The sequence below is a fragment of the Chlorocebus sabaeus genome, chromosome 24 (assembly GCF_047675955.1).
Source record: "Chlorocebus sabaeus isolate Y175 chromosome 24, mChlSab1.0.hap1, whole genome shotgun sequence".
NCBI classification, from domain to species: Eukaryota; Metazoa; Chordata; class Mammalia; order Primates; family Cercopithecidae; genus Chlorocebus; species Chlorocebus sabaeus.
In genome coordinates, this window is record NC_132927.1 from 72,212,312 (window position 1) to 72,227,715 (window position 15,404).

A 15,404-nucleotide genomic window follows, 5' to 3' on the forward strand; every position below is an offset into this window, starting at 1 on the left:
ATTCGACAAATTAGACAAAGTCATGCCCTGTTGAAGCCCAGCGGCTTTCGGGTCCCCCTTCCCCAGGCACCTTAACCCAGGACGGCCACACTAGCAGGAGGAGGGCGGGGAGGGAGAGATTCACATATGAGGGTCCAGATTTGAAACGCTGATGAAGAATGGGGTTTGCGGGGCCCTTGTCAACAGTTCTGCTTGTCGAAACATTTTTTTCTTGGTATAAACTGTTGCCAATAGACTGAGAAAGGTGATTTGGAACCAGGCCCGTGACCTTCTGCAGGTGCTGAGCTGTAGGGTCTATAGATTGTTGGGATGTTACATAAAAAGCCCCTAAGGCCATGCCTGGAAGAGCAGGCTTTCCCACAGGTCAGCCTCCTTCTCTGCATATTGCAGAGCTTCAAGAGATCTTAAAAGAAAGGACTCTTTTAAGCAAGGGTCAGATGGGATAAGGATGACGCACAGCAAAGGTGTAGATGCGGTTGCAGTGAAAGAGAGAGTGAGGACCCAGAGACCTCCTGTCCTCAACCACAGGCGGCTTCCTCTTGGAGTCCACGGCACGTGCATATTGGTGCTGGGCACTGCGGGATGGAGTGTTCATCCCAGCCACACGTTCCTGCTGGGCACCACCTCTCTCCTGGTGATAGGTTGGAGCTGAGGGCACAGAAATGGCCAAGGCAGGGAGTCAAGCCAGACAGCCAGCATCTCCAGAGAATGGTGACAGATGCTGTCTGCCAGGTAAGTGCGGGAAGTGCAGAACCAGCCTTGAAGCTGGACGAGGGTCATACAAGGTGTCCCAGAGAGGGGACATCTGAGCTGCACCTTAAAGGAAGAGTAGCAGTTAGCCATGTGCAGAAGGGTAGTCTAGGCAGGAAGAACAGATATGTCTAACCCAGGAGGACAGCATGGGCCAGTGGGAGGAGAGCATGAGCCAGTGGGAAGGGCAGGAAGCTAGGACTGGGCAAGATAGAAAGATCTGCCTGCTGGTTTCATAGGGTGAGGGAAGTGTGGGGCCCCATTTTAGCTCGGTAGACCTGAGTTCCAGCAAAGCACACATGTGTGCATGTTCTTGGAGTGTGTGTGTGGTGTGTGTGTATGTGTGTGTGCATGCATGGGAGGAAAGGGAGCGGAGAGTTGTCAAATGAGGCAAGCGGAAACCCAGGCAGTGGGTTGGTCATGTTAACATCTTTTACAAGGGAGTTCCCGACACATCCTCCAGGATCATGGCTCACTCAACCTCACATTGCTGCAAAGCGGGAATTTTACCAATGATTTAAAGCCCTTCCAAGGGCTTCCAGGGTCTCTGATCTTCGGGCATAACTCTCTGGCATCTCCCTCACCCTCAGTGCCCTGTGCCCCAGACCTCGGGAACGTGTTTCAGGCCCAGTTTTTTCTTCCTTTGAGCCATGGCACGTGCTGTTGCTTCCACTGGAACACTCTCCCGCTTCTGTTCCTCCTTCAGATCTTAACCCGCAGTTGCAGTCTCACTGACCCTGGTCCGTCCCACTGCAGGCTGTGCTCCTGTGTCTCTGGGCTGCTCCACCACACGGTGCCTGCCCATCATAGCATCCACCACCAGGTGGCCTTTTCCTTGGTAGATTCCTTACAAGCATGCAACATGCTTTGTGCACCTCTCAAATCTTCAACACCTTGCGTGGTACTTGGCCCCAGGTGGGCACTTGGTCGCGTATTTGCTATATTATTGAATCCTTTAGAAAGCCCAAGCTCAGCAAGGTTAAGAAACGTTTCTGTCAGTGAGTAACAGAGTGGACACTCAAACCGGCCTTCTTGCTGGTCCCACTCCTGTGCACCTCTCACTGCGCCTACCCAGTTGCTGCCTTTCCTACCGATCTCAACGATTATGCAGTCAACTGTGGGAGAAATGGGGCTGAGAGTCCAGTCTTCTAGAAGGTGGAGTGAACCAGGCAGGGTGTCAGTGTTCAGGCTCAGTGGGGAAACTGAAGCAGAACCCCAGAAATAGAGATTGGGCCGTTCCAGCTAAGTAGGGGGAGTGCAGAGACATGACCCTGTACCCACTGGAGACTTCATTTGTGGCAACAAGACTCACTGCAGCCCCACCTCCTAGGGCAAAGCACCTCCTGCCCCGTTTTGCGTGGAATAAAGCTGGGACTTCCGTGAAGGGACTGGGCCAGATGCAATGGGCCAACCAGGAGCTGCACCACACCCTCTGGAACTCTAGAGGCCATTCCAAGCCTCACTTGTTTTTATTTTTGCAAAAACAGAAGCAGAAAGCCTCTGCTCTGTTTGCCTTACTCTGCAAATAAAAATGGAATCGAGAGAGTAGCAGTTTGAATCCCACTTGCAAGCAGTTTGTAAAAAGTGCCCAGGTGCCCCAAAAGGTGGTAACATTTATTTTCCATTTGCAAAAAATAACACTTTGTTATGTCAATATCATGCGGCAGTAGAGTACTCTGCAGTTTGCAATTTGGGAGTGCAAAGGGCAGGGTCTCCTTGCAGGCCTGGCTCTGGGAAGCCGCCTCCCCACAGCCCTCCGTGTTTTCCATGGCTCTCTCCAGCTCCCAGAGCAGGCTGCCTTGCCTGCTTAGCGGGCTCTAAAATCGTACTTCACAGTTCATGCCGTGATTCGGGCTTGCGTTGGAATTTGTTCTTTCAGATAGCTCTGTTTGGCGTATCTTTTTATTTCACAGTAAAACCATTTTTAAAAATTAACACGTGCACATTGTCAGAAATCAAATTGTATAGGCGAGTGTATCATGAAAGCCCTGACAAATCCTGAATGCTTGCTTTGTGCCAGGCACTGTTCTGGGGATGTTTTTCCTGTAAACTCATTTAATCCTCATCACAACCTTGTCCCCACTTTGTGTGATCCAGGATTTGCATCCAGACAGCGCATTGATCGTCTTTGGATCCCAGTCATGGACTTCCTGATGTGGAAGAGGAAGCCATGCCATACTACTGGCTCTTTCTCCTCCTCTCAGTTTCATCCGTGCTTATTAAAGTGCTTCTATCTGTTGCTTTTTAATCTTTAGATACATTTTTCTCCAGCACCCTTGCACAGTGTGTCCGTCTCCTTATTTCATAAGGTGAGGTTGTTAATCCATATTGTTTCTTTTGTCTTTCCTCTCAAGCTTCGGTGCCATCCACCTACTACCTTCAGGCTGACATTCCTTCAAGGTTGCTGAAGTTTGCATCCCGTCCTGAACACTCTAGCATATGCGTTGCCCATAGCTTGACTCTGAATGTTGAGAACAGTAGGTGACATTGCTATAATTATTGCTACATTAGAGGTGTCTAATGCTGGGTTAGCTCATGCGCTGGGATGACCTTTTCTTCTCCAGAGATCAATGTCAGAACCCCTAGACCACTCAAAGCAGAATGGCCCAGAACAGACTCCAGTGGGTTCTCCCGCCTACACAATGTCAGTTGCTTGGAAGCATGCCATATTGTAGTTTGCTTCATCTTTGGATCATGACTTCATTGTGCAGGATATTTTTTGTGGGATTTCTGGTTGCCTTTCTTTTTTTCTTCTTGCTTTATATGCCTTTTTCATACTCTCCCTTTTTTCATACCACCTGTTCCATTGAGCCTTTCCCCATTGTTGTTTTTGTTTTGTTTTGTTTATTTCTGGAGAGCTAACCCCTCTCAGGATGCTCACCCCTCCTCTACCCAGGGTACTGTATCCTCTTCAAGGCTGCTGCCCCCAGGTCATCTTGGGCTCGCCATCATTGCTTTCCTGGGTTGGAGGCTCTGTTTGCTCAAGTTACTTCCTAAGAAAAGGTACACGGAGGCCGGGCGCGGTGGCTCAAGCCTGTAATCCCAGCACTTTGGGAGGCCAAGACGGGCGGATCACGAGGTCAGGAAATCGAGACCATCGTGGCTAACACGGTGAAACCCCGTCTCTACTAAAAAATACAAAAAACTAGCCAGGCGAGGTGGCGGGCGCCTGTAGTCCCAGCTACTCGGGAGTCTGAGGCAGGAGAATGGCGTAAACCCGGGAGGCGGAGCTTGCAGTGAGCCGAGATCCGGCCACTGCACTCCAGCCTGGGCGACAGAGTAAGACTCCGTCTCAAAAAAAAAAAAAAAGAAAAAAAAGAAAAGGTACACGGAAAGTAAACTGTCTGAAAATGTCTGTATTTTATGCTCACACTGAGGGTCGATTTCCAGGTTCTAAATCATTTGCCTTTAGAATTTTGAAGACTTTAGAGTTTTCCTTTTTTCATTTGCCAATGAGAAGTCTGATTCTTGGTTCTTATCGATTATTTATTTTCTGTTTTTCTTGTCCAGAAGATTTTAAGAATTCTTCTTCATTCATGGGGAATTCTTCTTCATTCATGGGGTTCATGTATTACATGAGGATAGTCTCCAGGGTGGGTCTTCATTTATTCATTGTTCTGGTCATCCAGTGGACTCCTTTCATCTGAAAGCCCACGTCCTTCAGCTCTGGGAGATTCTAATGGAACTGATTGTTTAAAAATCTTCATTTGTTTTCCGTTCTCCATATCTGAGGCTCTTACTTGTCAGCTCTAAAATCTTCCAGAATGGGATTATATTCTTCTACATTTTTCTCATTTCTTTGCCTTTTTGCTCTTTATTCTAGATTTTGTTGACTTCATTTTCCAGTTTGTCATTTTGATTTTTTTTAACTTTTAAAAAACATGTTGGCACTAACATTTTTAACCTCTGAGAGCTTTTTCTTGTCTCTGATCATTTCTTTTCCTAGAATCTATTTTTGTTTTATAGCTACTAGTACACTGAGTGCTGGAATAGTAATTAGAGCATTTTGTTTGTTTGTTTGCTTTAGTCCATGAATTATTTCTGTCTCCTCTGTGGTCAGTTTTTGATTGTTTTGACCCTGCTCTTCCCGCTACTCACTTTCTCATGTGCCTTTTCGTTCTGAGTTGGAAAAAGTCTAGCAGCTCTTGTGAGATTCTTCTTTGGCCAATGAGTAAACAGGCTGAGAAAGACTGGGTAACTGACCAGGGACACCCAGGTAGAAATGTATAGCTGGTAACCAAACCCCAGTCTTCTGATTTCTACTCTGCTTCCCTTCCCCCCAAAACTTGATTGATTTCAAGTAGATTTTAGGCCAAGACCGTCCCACTTTGCTGATTGCATGGAGGCCAGCATCTCTTGGTAACTGGGGCTGTGGGAGAAGTTGACTTTCCCATCACTGGTCTGTGACTCATCCGTGGTATGCTGGAGGCCCCAGGAGCTCTGTGGTTGTCAGGAGACCATGCAGCCACATCTGGGATGGTTGGTAGCTTCTCACTGGCCTGATGTCCTTTGTCAAAGAGAGGCCCCAGAATCCACTCCCAGGTATCCCACAGCCCCCACAAAAAGCTCAGGCTTCTCCCTCTCAGAACAGGAGACCTCTGCTCTGAGGTGGGGACCACAGTGGAGCAGCACCCACTAGAAGGACTTCTGGGTCCCCGAGGCTTGGTTAGAAGTAAATCTTCACCTGCATGCGGAAGAATTCAAGGGGGTGTTTGACTGCAGGCAGGCTGCATGTCTTAGTCCATTTGGGCTGCTATAACAAAATAGCATAAATTGAGTGGCTTCTAAACTACACACATTTATTTCTCACAGTTCTGGAAGCTGGGGATTCCAAGATCAAGTTGCCAGTAGATTGAGTGCCTGGAGAGGGCCCGCTCCATGGTTTGCAGATGACCTTCTTCATGCTGCCTCCTCGCCTCTAGTGGAGGGAGATGTGGAGAGCTGTCTGGGGTCCCTTTTATAAGGACATTAATTCTATTCATGAGGGCTCCACCCTCATGACCTAATCTCATTCCAAAGGCCCTACTTCCTAATACCATCACCTTGAGGGTGAATATTTCAACATATGAATTTTGGGGGGACATATTTAGATCACAGCAGTGCAAAATTAGGAAAATGTGAAAGAAACCATGAAACCATAGATACTTTAGCTCATGTCACCCTCATCTTCTGCTCCTGCAACTTTCTCCTATAGAATATTCCGACTTGAAGAGAGAAACAGTGAAATCATTCAAAGGAATTTCTTGGCCCTCCAGCTTTGGGATGCTCCTTAGATCACATGGAATCTGAGACTGAACCATTTATTGGGAGCTTTTCTTTATTCCTTTATTTTTTTTTCATTTATTTAGCAGATGTATATGAAATCTTCCTGTAAGCATAAAACGGTGCTTAAATACAAGAGGTGAGAAGGGTGCAGAGTCAATTAAGACACGGTGTCTGTCCTCAAGGGCCCTGCAGCTCAGAGGGAGAGACAAACGTGTGAACAGGTGCACTGTGAGGCGGAGGGAAGGCTGCGCTGCTGAGAGGCACAGTTAGTGGGCTGCGTGATTGCGGGGAAAGGAGTGATGAATTGTGCTCAGGGGAACTGAGGCAGACGGGTGGAGAGACGGCACCAGGGCCGGTCTGGACAGAAAGCTGAGTGTTATTAGATGGAACCAGTAAAGGGGGCAAGGCACGGTTTGAACAAGAGCCAGGGGTCAGAGGTTCACAAGTGCCAGGCCTGTCCCAGGGCTGCTGGCCCCAGTTGGTGGGAGTCCAGGGCAGCAAAGGACTTGGCCATGTGAAGGTTTGGGTTTCTTGTCTGGTGAGGGCACAGTGCCTCCTTCTTAGGTCTGTGCTGGGGAGTAAATGAGCCAGCCGGGGCAGGAGGTGGGCTCCATACTGGTTGCATAGTAAGCCTTAATCCAAGTTAGCTGTCATTGCTTATGACAAGGTGGCCAACGGTTCCACCTGGCCTTGGAGTGCATACTAGTTTGGAGAGCAAGTGGTGCCAGGTTTCAAAGAACTGTGGGCATTAAAAACAGTTCATGGCAAAAGGGGAGAAGCAGATGCCCTTAGAAGGGGCGCAGCCACCTTCTCCACATCGCCATTTTGTGGACAGTCAAACAGAGGCTCGTAAAGGAAAAATGTAGCCCATTTATGTGCAGTGAGACAGGACCGAAGGCATGTGGTTTATAGATACCTTTTGCTTCTTTTTTGTTTATTTAGTTGGTTAGTTATTTTGCTCCCTTTACCTATTTTTTAGGAGCGTATTTTTCTCTGCTTTTTAGTTTCAGTACTCATGTATAGATTTCTTTCTTTTATTTTCTAGCATAATGTTTGAGATGGGTAAGAGACAGTCCAGGCAATAGCTTCAGAAGGTGTGTGTTTAACAGAGAAGCAGGCAAGTGCTGTTGTCTGGCTCGGCGTAAGAGCTTTCTGACCGGCAGAGCTGACAGGAGCCATTGTTTATGGACTGCTTTGGGAGGTGATTCATGCAGCCCCGGAAATGCTCAAGCAGAAATCTGGGCAACCATCTGGTGAAACTAGTAGAGAAGGGAATGAGGGTTCAATGAGTGGTCAGACTGGAAAAGCCTGAACATTCTCTTCCTCCCCAGAGAGTTGGGGGCCAGGGATTCTGCTCATGTATTCAGACCCTCCTGCTGTAAGCATTTTGTGAGCCTCTCCTGGGTGCCAGGCCTCATATAGATGCCAGTAACAAGGATGTTAAGGGACAGAGGCAGGATATGTACATTTTCTAATGTAGAGCACAGGAGTTAATCTTGTGGATTTGGGCTCAGGACAGCCCCAATGGTTGACAGCCCTGGAGCCTAGCAGAGCCATCGTGGACAAATTACTTAACCCCAGGGAACCACAGCTTTCTTTTCTGGAAAATGCGCAGATATTTATTCATTGAGCCTCTGCCGCACAGCACTGTTCTTGGCACAGGGGCTGCAGTGAAGGACATGATTGTTGGCAAGTGGCTTCTCTTCAAAGTAGGGAGGAGAAATGAAATCATAGCATACTTTGGAGTAGGGAATCCTCCTTTTTTCGGTACTTTGATGAAAATGAAGTAGGGCACATAGCTGGAGAGGGATGGGAATGGGGGACCTTTATAGGCAGGGCATCCTGGAAGACTTTTGCTGCAGGGACACGGTGTCTGAGCAATCTGAATGCTGTGATGGAGCCAGCCAGTGCAAAAGTTTGGGCAAAGTGTGTTCCAGTAGAGGAGACAGCCAGTGTAAAGGCCCTGGGGTAGTATTTCCAAAAGAGATCAAGGATGTTCAGTCCTTTAGTTGTGATGGGATTGACAGAGAGGGAAGAGTAGCAGGAATTTAGATAGCTAGGCAACAGTAGTATCATGCATATTTTTTCAGTGTAGCACCTTATAGCAAAGTCATTTTTTTTCAAGTCTTTTTTTTTTTTTTTTTTTTTTTTAACCCCTGTTAGTCTGGACATGTATTGGATCAAAATTTTAAAGTTGACTTCTGCCTGCGTGTCAGCCGCAGTTTCTTCAAAAAGTTACCATTCAGAAGGATGCTATTTCCAGCCTGGACAAAACACAGTTGGAGGGATCCATATGCAGAGATGAGAATTTTTATATCTCAGAAGATGGTAAAACCCACCCAGCTGTCTAGTCATGTCGGAAAAAATCACATTAAAATGCAAATGCTCCTGAGTAAGTGAAATGTAGATGGGTGCAGCCCGCCAAAGAAAAATATTCATGAAATACAGGCTGTTGATCCACGGCTAGCATGGGCCAAGCCATTTGCTCAGCAAGACCTGAGCGCTAGGAAATCGCAATTATGGGAGCTGTTCTATGCCCTTAGCAAACCCTGATCTCCCCAGGGGCATTTGGAAATGGGGACGCTCAAGTGCTGGGTAATCATGGGATGGGGTGGGGGAACCTGCTTCGTAAAAGGACAATCTGTCCACATCCCTTTCATCGTCTGTTTGAACCTCTCAGCATGGACCTTGGGGACAAAGACTAGAGACAGTGTCACCTCCACCTTCCCAAGAGGAGGGGATCTGCATTTCCCTGCATTGTTTAAACTTCTATTTCTGGTCCTATCAGGGACTGTAAGCTGGAATTCCTTAAAAACCTTTCTCCTTTCATGGGTGGGTCTTTTAAAAAGCATTGAGAACATAGATTTTCTTAGTAAATATCTGTTATTTGCAACTTTGAGCCATAAAACATAGCAGCGGAGAGAGAGAGAAAAATGTATACCAAACAAGATGACTGTTTCCCATTGAATCCATGCAGCAGTAATCAGGTGGGCGTTACTATTCCATTTTGTAGACAGGGAAACTGAGGCTCAGAAACACTAGAGTGGGGCCGTTCAGAGCAGGGCCTTGGTGAAAATGAGAGAATCCCAGCTCTCTCACACCCTGAGGAACGGGGAGACGTTTCTCCCACTCGCCGACTCCACTTTGCCCGTTTATAAAATGTGATCATAGCGCCTTCCTCTCTTCTGTTGTTGCAAGGATTAAAATTGTTGATGGACATAAAGTGCTTAGAACATTACCTGGCCCTTGGGAAGCAGTCAGCAATGCTAGGGGCTCTGCTGACTGCTTTAAATGTAACCATGGTCACTCAGCAAGCAGGAAGTAAGAGATGATAACATCAGCACGATTGTCCCTGTGCAGGAAGACCACGCTCGAAGCCCAGAGACCCCTGGAGATCACCAGCGACAAACATGCAACACAGATCACAAACGAGCATTGTCCTGCTCACACAGTTCTTGCTCAGTTACCTGTGGAATTATTCTCCCCACTTTACAGATGAAAAACAATGACATTCATAAAAAAAAAAAAAAAAAAAAAAAAAAAAAAACTTCTTTTCCTTAAGGATTGCAAACAAAAGCCTCTTTCAGCCAGTGTTCTCGGTACCTACTGCTGTGTAACAAACCAGCCTTAAACTTGTGGCTTGAAACAGAAGGTTGTTGTTATCTCGTGGGGTTCTGTGGGTTGACTGGACTCAGCTGGTGGTTCTCATTTTGGGTCTCCTGGGTATCACAGACAGATGGTGCCTGGGGCTGGAGCCACTGGCTGGCAACTGGGCTGGGCTGGCCGGCACAACCAGGGCTATCGGTCTTCTCTGCCCCCGTTTCTCTCCACTTGGCTAGCTGGGGCTTCCTCACAGCAGGTGGCCTCAGGGGAGTTGGATTCTGACATGGCAGCCAGCTTCCAAAGAGGGAGTGTTCCAAGACACAGGAAATGGAAGCTGCTGGGCTGTAAGGCTGGCCAAGGAACCTGCATGGGCTCTCACCCAAGGGGAGGGAGCATGGACCCCTGCCTTGTGACTGGAAGCAGGGAGTGGCCATCTGTAATCCCCCATCGCTGGGCAAAGTGGATTTTGCAGATCGTGGAGGGCTACGTATGTGTAATATTTCACTCCCCTGTAACAGAGGTTCTGCTAGGTCCCTCAGCACAAACCTGGAGCCTTGCTTGATCCTGCTGGAGACAGAGGCCATCACTGACTCCTGTTAGGGGGCCTGGGTGGTTGACTTAGACCAGAACCTACCTCTTTGGGGATCTGGGAAAAGGTCACTCTGGCAGACAGACTGAACCCAGGCAAGCAGTCAACATTCAAGGCCTGTGGAGGACATGCTGGTGATAGGCAGAACACAGTGGAAGGGAGTGGGAGAGGACAGGTGGGCCCTGGAAGGATTCAGGAAGGCAGGCAGGCCGACCTCCAGGCCTCAGGAGCACAACCAAGGCTACCAGGCAGGTGCAGGGCAGACCAGTCTGTCTGGCGGGTGAGGGACAGGCATTAAAGTCAACAACCCAGGCCAGGGTCACCAAGCAGGTTCCTGGGACAGGAGCTCAGCCAGAGGCCGAGTCCTAAGAGGTGGGCTGCAGCTGTGTACTGGTAAAGCCCAGGTGTCATCTCTGAAACACAGAAGGTGGGGTTCCCAGAACCCAGGGCCCTTGAGGCTCAGCCCCAGGGAAGTGAGGAACCCCTTCCAGGCCTCAGGCCCTGATTGCTTCTGAGAACCAAGGCAGGTAAGGTCTGCAGAGAAAGTCCAGGAGGTGGAGGGGCTGCCCGGGCTGGGTACCGCGCAGGGCCTGTGTTTATATCCTCTTCCCCTCAGGACACCAGCCCCAGCTGAGGACCTGTGCAGGATGTTCCAGAGCTCCCTTCAGTTCTGGGGTTTTCTGTAACCAAAGACTGACCCAGAGCCTGTCACCAAAACCAACTCATTCCGCCAGGGCCCTGGAAGCTCTGGTTCAAATCCAGCACTCCTTAGCCTCTGTTCCCTGCATCCTCTAGAGGGATTGATACTGGAGCAAATTCTTTAGTAGGACTTAGCAAAGACCCTGGTGGTTTGGCCTAAGTGTTTGTGAAATTGTTGAATAAGGGACTGAAGCATTACCTCTTTTTAAAATTTTGAGCTAATGTAGAAGTAGCTTCTGCACCCAGTGTCCCCTCCAGTGAACATCTTATATAACCCGAGTGTAATCAGCAAATTCAGGAAGTTACCAGTGTGCAATACTGTTAATTCAATTGCACACCAATTCAGATTGCACCAACCTTCCCACGAATGTCCTTCTGTTCCAGGATGCCGTTCCAGATCCCACACTGCTCAGTCACCATGTCTCCTTACTCCCCTCCAATCTGGGGCAGTTTTTCAGTCTTTCTTTGTCTTCCATGACCCTAACACTTCGGAAGAACACTTGTCAGTTATTTTGCTGAATGTCCCTCAGTTAAAGTTTGTCTGAAGCACTTTTTTGGACTGAGGTTGTGCATTTTTGGCAAGAATCCTACAGAGCTGATGTTGTGATCTCCTTGGTGCCCTATATCGGGATTCATGGTGTGGACCTCACTGGTGACATTGACCTCGATCACTGGGTTAAAGGGAGGTCTACCAGGCTTCACTGTAAAGTTACTGTCTTTTCTTCATAATTGATAAATACTTTGGAGGAAATACTTTGAGACCATGTGAATCTCTTTCTCCTCAAACATGAGCTCATTGGTTTTAGCATCCATCGGTAGATCTTGTCCACAATAATTATTACTGTTGTGAGTGCCTCCTGGTGATTTTTCTGTTTCTCTCTCTTTGTATTCCTACATTTATTTATTGGAACTCTACTATAAGAAAGAACTGGTTTTTCTCCCCCATTTATTTATGTGATTATTTATTTATGTCAATGAAAACTCATAGACATTTCTTTTATCCTATGATTTATAATCTAAGACTGTAGTTATTTATTTTCTTGCTCAAATTGTCCCAGCTTTAGCCATTAGAAGTTCCTTCAGGTTTGCTCTTGTGTTTTCAACCAGCCCCTCCACCCCCACCTGTTTTTGGAACACTTCCTTAACTTTCTGGTATCACAAGATGTTCAAGGCTTATCTTGTATATTCCCTTCCTCAGCTCTGGAATCAGCCACTTCTCCAAGGAGCCTGGGTTCATTTTATTGAAGAATGGCGTAGAGAAACCAAGGTTTGGGTGCCAGGTATGTTTATTGCTACTGAGCTGTCATTGCTTTTAGGCCTTTTAGGGGACATCACTGGGAATGACATGGACAGGCACTAATCCACGTGTGCACACTCATCTGTATTTCTGTGTCCGCCTACCTGGATGTATATTAAAAGCCATGTATTTATACTGGTATCTCTAGTTCTAATCCAACATCACAAGGCTCATTTTAACTTTTTCCCTTTCTTGAAACTTTTTTATCCAATAACAAGAAACCCAGCTTTTGTTAGCTAAAATATATTTATTTAATTCTAGTATACACTAAAGTAGTTTCAGATTTATTAACCCATGCCCCCATGAGAAGCACATTTACCCAATTACTGAGTAGGTGATAGTGTTTGTGTACGGTCGTTTTGTCTTCAGCCTTATGTTATCCAATCAAAATACTGTTTTCCAAAATTACTTAGGCGAGTTCTTTTCTTTCCCACCCCCTTCAGTGTGGTAATACTATTTACATGTAATAGTTTGGTCCACTTATTAATGTTTACATTCCATTCTGGGTTTCCTTGAGGTCTTGGTTGGTTTGAATTGTTTTGTGTGGACATATGAAAGATGTGCTAAACATCTCAATGCTCCTGAGTCAGATCTATAGCAAAAGATACACTCAGAGAAGCATCACTTCCTCCCCATCCTCACCATCGTGATCCTACCCCCCTCTTCTCTGCGTCCCTTTCTCTCCCACCTCCTCTAGGGAACCAGTCTCTTTAATTTCTAGTTTACCTTTCCTATATTTCTTTTGCACAAGTGAGCAGATGCATGCATGCATTGTTGTAGCCCCTTTCTTCCATGAGGTGTAGCATGCACTTTGACACTTTGCTTTTCTAAGTTAACATTGGGTGCTTGAAATCTCTCCAAGTCCATTCATAGGGTCCTTCCTCCTTCCTTTTTGCCACCACATCGTACTCTATGTGTGGACGTGCCATGGTTTTTTCAGCCCCTCTCCTGTATCTGAGCATTTAGGTTGCTTTTCATATTTTTGCGTTTACAAATGATGCTGCATTGGATGAACTTGCACGTGTGTTTTCGTAGCACTGGAGGTTATCTTCAGGGTAGAGTCTAAAAAGTGGAGTTGCATAGTTGGAAGGGAAATGTATATGTGGTTTTGTTAAGTGTTGTCAATTTTGTTTCCAGAAAGCTTTGCTTTCAAGGGTTAGAAAATGTTTCTTGTTGGAAGTCAACGGTAAGCATAAGGGGCAAGGTGGAGGTATTGCTACTCTTGTTACGGGATCTTTAGGATGCTGCTTTTCTGGCCAGAAATCTCTGTGGCCAGTGGTGCCTTTGCCCGAGTTCTTGTCCCGCATCCAGGAAGAATGAGGTGTGCAGACAAGTGGAGGGTGAGCAAGATGAGGAGGTGCTTTACTGAGTGTTACAACAGCTCAGGGGAGATCTGCAATGGGTAGCTCCTCTCTGTAGGCAGGTCATCCTGTTGAGTGTTCAGCTCTCAGCAGAGAAGAGGCCCTGGAGTGAGTGGCTCCTTTATGCCAGCAGGTTGTCCCACCATTTCTTCAGCTCTCAGCTGAGAGGAGGCCCTGGAGAGAGTGACTCCTCTTTGCAGCTAAGTCTCGACATCTCTGCAGATCTCTGAAGCCCTCAGCAGAGAGCACAGATCCTCTCTGCAGTTGGTCCTCCTGTGGTCTCTCTGTCCTCTCCATCCTCTTCCCTGCTCTGGCTGACCCTGGGGCTTTTATGGACCTCAGAGGAGAGGAAGTGTGTGCCAGTTGGTCCATGGGCAGTCATGGGTGGGCCTGGAAAAGGCACCACAAGTCCCCAGTTCAATCTGCAGGACTGGCAGCCCGGTCCCCAGCCTTCAGGCCCTCCCTGGCCTTAAGGTGGGGCCTTCCTAGGGACCCACCTCCTTCTGCTCAGGAATCTGCCTCCTGATGCTGTTCATGGCACCCAGACCCGGTCCCAATTTTGCTCTGAGATCAGAGCAGATGCCAACAGCAGGGAGAAGTCAGACAGTGGGAAGAGGCACTTCCAAGGCTGTGAGGCCAGGGTTGACTTCCCAGGTCCCCAGGAGTGCAAGGAGGCCTGAGTCTGCAGCCGTGGTTTGGGCAGCTGCAGCAGCATCCAGTGGGGTGGGGCTCCTGCCTACTCAGCCGCTCCAGATGGCCTGCCACTGCCATCACTCTTATGGAGGCTCTTTCTCACCAGGCAATGATCTGTCAGGCAAAGTGCGTCCTCCCATCTGTCCTCTCAGCATCAAGGAAGGGCAGATGCTGGTCTCTCCCTGACAGCTTACTGAGGGCTCTCATATACGCTGCCTTGTTTTGTCCTCTAACAACCTCATGAAGAATCGGGGCTTACTCTACTGTTGGCTCCATTTTAGAGCAAAGAAACTGAGGCAAAGAGAAGTTAAGAGATTTTCCCTTGGTCACAGAGTTAGTTGGGATCACAAGAGTCTCAAATTCAGTTTCCTCAGATTATGGCCTTCTTCCCCTCTCTATGTACACTACTGGAACCATAAGAGGCCTTGGCTATCACCCCATTTGAGCCCATCATGAATCCATTACGGATGAGGACCAGAGAGGGAAGTTGATGTATTTTAAGTGACACAGCTCGTTGAGGGCCATACCTGGAACCCAAATCCCTGGGTCCTTCCCCTACTCCCTGTTAGTCCTGGGAATTGGAGGTAGAGTCCCCCTGGCAAGTGGGGTCCATGGCCCGGTGGAAGTGGCAGGCAGGCGGGGGGTGACGTTGCTGGGCTGGAGGTCTACTCCGTAGGCCTGTGTCTCATCTCCACTGTTGAAGCATCCTTGCCTCAGAGATACCTGGTGACTTGTGTTCCTCAGGGAAGTCTAGACTAACAGAATTAACCTTTCCCACAACTGAAAAACGTGTTCTCATTGAGCAAAGGAATTACTGATTAATTTACCCTTAAGTGTCAGTACAGGGAGCTGTTTTTTCTCTCTTTAGATCCGTGTTTAAACTTTTCTCACTCAACACACAGTAAACTAATCCCTCCTTTCCATCAGACTTCAGGGGGAGAAAGAAAATAAACAAGGTTATTCTTGCTGCCATCTCTTTTTTTTTTTTGAGATGAAGTCTCACTTTGTCACCCAGGCTGGGGTTCAGTGGCATGATCTTGGCTCACTGCAACCTCCTCCTCCTGGGTTCAAGTGATTCTCCTGCCTCACCCTCCCAAGTGGCTGGGACTACAGGCGCCCGCCACCACGCCTGGCTAACTTTTTGTAT

The 15,404-nt window shown here is 47.7% G+C and overlaps 1 protein-coding gene across 2 annotated transcripts in view; it reads left to right on the forward strand.

The window, feature by feature from the left end:
- TUNAR (transmembrane neural differentiation associated intracellular calcium regulator) overlaps window positions 1-15,404 on the forward strand; it is a 49,006-nt gene that overhangs the window by 18,549 nt on the left and 15,053 nt on the right. The window contains exon 3 of one of the 2 annotated variants that reach the window (XM_073011303.1): window positions 12,105-12,186. The exons of the other annotated variant lie outside the window; for it this stretch is intronic. The gene's annotated coding sequence lies outside the window, so the exon portion shown is untranslated. The remainder of the gene's footprint in view (window positions 1-12,104; window positions 12,187-15,404) is intronic. 2 annotated transcript variants of the gene reach the window in all.